Raw genomic sequence first — 4,596 nt, forward strand, 5'->3', positions numbered from 1 at the left:
AACAACTTCCTGCTGCTGCTGCTAAGTCGCTTCAGTTGTGTCCGACTCTGTGCGACCCCAGAGATGGCAGCCCACCAGGCTGCCCCATCCCTGGGATTCTCCAGGCAAGAACACTGGAGTGGGTTGCCATTTCCTTCTCCAATGCATGAAAGTGAAAAGTGAAACAACTTCCTATGGGCCTTCAAACTGTCTTCTCCGTGAGGTGAGATGAAGAAAAAGGCCATGCACTTTGTAGAAGCTGGAGATGCTGGCAACAGGGAAGACCATATCAACAGGCTTAATAGAAGGATGAACTAAGGTATCTACCATGATTATTTTTGTAATCTCATCAGTTAGGAAACTTTGACTGCTTTCAAATTGAAAAAAAAAAAAGAAAATGAGATAAATTGCTAAATAAAAATGAATACAACTATAAATTAGGGACCTAAATGAGATACTGATTATTAAATGTAGGATAAATGCAAATAAACATAGGATAAAAAATTTCAGTGATACATGAATTTTAAAAAACATTTACATTAGAGAAAGAGTTGATACATTGTGTAATAAACAGTATCTTTACAGATTGAACTCCTTGTCTCAGCCATCCTGCAACTTGCCTTAACTATCAGAGCACAAGCTTCAGAAGGTAGGTAAATGGATATTAAGTGTTAATTACCTGTATTATGACAAGGGTATATCTAAAAATTCACATAGCAACTTTGAATGTGAAACTCACTTTGAATTGAAAACCTTCTGTGCCTGATTTAAAACCCAGTTTACTCAAGGAAATGGCAATCCACTCCAGTGCTCTTGCCTAGAAAATTCCATGGATGGAGGAGCCTGGTGGTCTACAGTCCATGGGGTTGCAAAGAATCGGACACAACTGAGCAACTTCACTTTTTTTTTTCTTACTCAAGGAAGGCTGATATATGGAGACTCAAACACATAAGAAAAGAAACTTGCTGCAGAACCCTGTGGAAAAGTGTGAAGAAATACCTCCATATGTTGTTACTTTCTTCCACTGATACATGATTCACTCATTAATTTAGGTTATTCATTTAGGTCTAATACATGACTTGTGAACTAAGGAAATGCCAAAAAAGTATGTTAAGAAAGGCAATGCCAAAGTATGTTCAAACTACCACACAATTGCACTCATCTCACACGCTAGCAAAGTAATGCTCAAAATTCTCCAAGCCAGGCTTCAACAGTATGTGAACTGTGAATTTCCAGATGTTCAAGCTGGATTTAGAAAAGGCAGAGAACCAGAGATCAAATTGCCAACATCCACTGGATCATTGAAAAGGCAAGAGAGTTCCAGAAAAACATCTACTTTTGCTTTATTGACTATGCTAAAGCCTTTGACTATGTGGATCACAACAAAGTGTGGAAAATTCTTAGAGATGAGAACACCAGACCACCTGATCTGCCTCCTGCGAAATCTGTAAGCAGCTCAAGAAGCAACAGTTAGAACCAGACGTGGAACAAGAGACTGGTTCCAAATTGGAAAAGAAGTAAAGGCTGTATATAGCCACGCTGTTTATTTAACTTATATGCAGAGTACATCATGCAAAATGCCAGGCTAGATGAAGCACAAGCTGGAATCAAGACTGCCGGGAAAAACATCAATGACCTCAGACAGGCAGATGACACCACCATTGTGGGAGAAAGCAAAGAAGAACTGAAGAGCCTCTTGATGAAAGTAAAGGAAGACAGTGAAAATGCTGGCTTAAAACTCAACATTCAGAAAACTAAGATCATAGCCTTTGGTTCCATCACTTCATAGCAAATAGATGGGGAAACAATTTTTGGGGGGCTTTATTTTTTGGGGCTCCAAAATCAGCGCAGATGGTGACTGCAGTCATGAAATTAAAAGACACTTGCTCCTTGGAAGAAAAGCTACGACCAACCTAAACAGCATACTAAAAAGCAGAGACTTTGCCAGCAAAGGTCTGTCTAATCAAAGCTATGGTTTTTCCAGTAGTCATGTGTGGATGTGAGAGTTGGACTATAAAGAAAGCTGAGCACCAAAGAATTGAAGCTTTTGAACTGTGGTGTTGGAGAAGACTCTTGAGAGTCCTGTGAGATACAACCAGTTAATCCTAAAGGAAATTAGTCCTGAATATTCATTGGAAGGACTGATGCTGAAGCTGAATCCCCACTACTTTGGCCACTTGATGTGAAGAACTGACTCATCTGAAAAGACCCTGATGCTGGGAAAGATTGAAGGCAGGAGGAGAAGGGGACAACAGAGGATGAGCTGGTTGGATGGCATCACTGATTCGATGGACATGAATTTGAGCAAGCACCAGGAGTTGGTGATGGACAGGGAAGCCTGGTGTTCTGCAGTCCATGGAGTCACAAAGAGTCAGACATGACTGAGCGACTGAACTGAACTGATGATAACAGTGATAATTTTCATAGATTGTTTATTCTGTTAAAATTCTTTTCCTGTTATTTGTATTAGATAATAATACTAATACAAAGGACACTAATCCTTTGCCCCTCTGCTCTGAAGTATAAGAAGATTGCACTGATTTCTCTAGTTTAACCATAGAAACACTATAAAATTCCTGAAATTTGAAAAAAAATCTAGAGAAAAAACAGTTCAAGAAAGAGGCAAATAAAGGATCACAGTTCAAAGTTTTCACCCTCTCATACTATTAGACTAGTATTCTCCTAATATGTCCTTCTCTCCACTTTTCTTAGAATACATTTCTCAGTTTTGTTTTCTCCCTTTTCTCTCCCCCTTCCTTTCCTTGCTTCAACAGTTACTATTTACTTAACATTTTTTTGTGTGTGTTGGGCTTCCCTCATAGCTCAGTTCATAAAGAATCTGCCTGCAATGCAGAAGACCCAGGTTTGATTCCAAGGTCAGGAAGATCCAACGGAGAAGGAATAGGCTATCCACTCTAGTATTCTTGGATTTCCCTTGTGACTCAGGTGGTAAAAAATCCACTGGCAATGTGGGAGACCTGGGTTCGATCTGGTAAAGAATCCGATTGCAATGCAGGAGATCTGGCTTTGATCCCTGGGTGGGGAAGATCCCCTGGAGAAGGGAAAGGCTACTCACTCCTTCTAACCTGGAGAATTCCATGGACTGTATAGTCCATGGGGTCACAAAGAGTCATACATGACTGACTTTCACTTCACTTCAACATGTTTTTATGTGCTAATCACATCACCATGCAATGTGATTTACAGCTACTTTATATCTATGATATAAAGTATGATAGATACTATGTTCTTCATTCTACATTTGAAGTAAGAAAGATACAGAGACGTTGTGAAACGTGCCTGAGATGGAATTAAGTAGCAGAGCCTGAATGTAAACCCAGATGATCTGACAAAAGTTGTCACGTGTGTATATGCACACACACACATACACACACACACATATATGACAATGAACAATTTAATAGAATGTGAATAAAGAGTGATCTGAGAATTACAGAAAATTCTCATCTACATGTAGAGATTATATCCTATGAATTTCAGAAACTATATTTATGTACTAGAAATTACCTTATTAACATTATACATAGTATATATTTGATCCCTATAATGTTTATTGAGCACTGATATGCCAAGCAGAATTTCAAGTATTTTATACATATTATCTTATTTAATCTACCCAAACCCTATAAGGTAGATATTATCCCTATTTTACAGATGCAAAAAATAAGACACAAAGTGTTTGCCACTGGTGGAAAGCCACTCAGCTATTTAGAAAGCCAGAATTTAAATCAGTAAGTCTAACTCCAGAGACCACCATTCAAGGCTTCCTCCCTAGTGGAAATTTGAAGTGCAAATAACTTATAGTAGTACTCAAAGGAAAGCCCTCTAATTATGAGATTTGCTTCAGTCTATTTACAAATGCTTCCTCTATTCCCCATCCAACTCTAAAACACGTAGGCCTATATCCAGACATCCACAAAAACCTTATATTTGGGTATGCCAATAAAAACAGTGAAATAAACATAAAATGCTGTTTTTATTCTGTAGGTTCTGGTTAATGGCAACCACTATCCCTTTCATGAGTTTCCTAGCCAAATTAGGTTCAGTCAGTTCAGTTCAGTTCAGTCGCTCAGTCGTGTCTGACTCTTTGTGACCCCATGAATCGCAGCACGCCAGGCCTCCCTGTCCATCACCAACTCCCGGAGTTCATTCAAACTCACGTCCATCGAGTCGGTGATGCCATCTAGCCATCTCATCCTGTCGTCCCCTTCTCCTCCTGCCCCCAATCCCTCCCAGCATCAGAGTCTTTTCCAGTGAGTCAACTCTTCTCATGACGTGGCCAAAGTACTGGAGCTTCAGCTTTAGCATCATTCCTTCCAAAGAAATCCCAGGGCTGATCTCCTTAAGAATGGACTGGTTAGACCTCTTTTCAGTCCAAGGGACTCTCAAGAGTCTTCTCCAACACCACAGTTCAAAAGCATCAATTCTTCAGCATTCAGCTTTCTTCACAGTCCAACTCTCATATCCATACATGACCCCAGGAAAAACCATAGCCTTGACTAGACGGACCTTTGTTGGCAAAGTAATGTCTCTGCTTTTCAATATGCTATGTAGGTTGGTCATAACTTTTCTTCGAAGGAGTAAGAGTCTTAATTT

The 4,596-nt window shown here is 39.6% G+C and overlaps 1 protein-coding gene across 1 annotated transcript in view; it reads right to left on the reverse strand.

Moving 5' to 3' along the window:
* The window catches only part of COL24A1 (collagen, type XXIV, alpha 1), a 396,106-nt gene that overhangs the window by 284,914 nt on the left and 106,596 nt on the right, over positions 1-4,596 (reverse strand). The window lies entirely within an intron of this gene.

This window comes from Bison bison, unplaced genomic scaffold, assembly GCF_000754665.1.
Source record: "Bison bison bison isolate TAMUID 2011002044 unplaced genomic scaffold, Bison_UMD1.0 scf7180017864466, whole genome shotgun sequence".
NCBI classification, from domain to species: domain Eukaryota; kingdom Metazoa; phylum Chordata; class Mammalia; order Artiodactyla; family Bovidae; genus Bison; species Bison bison.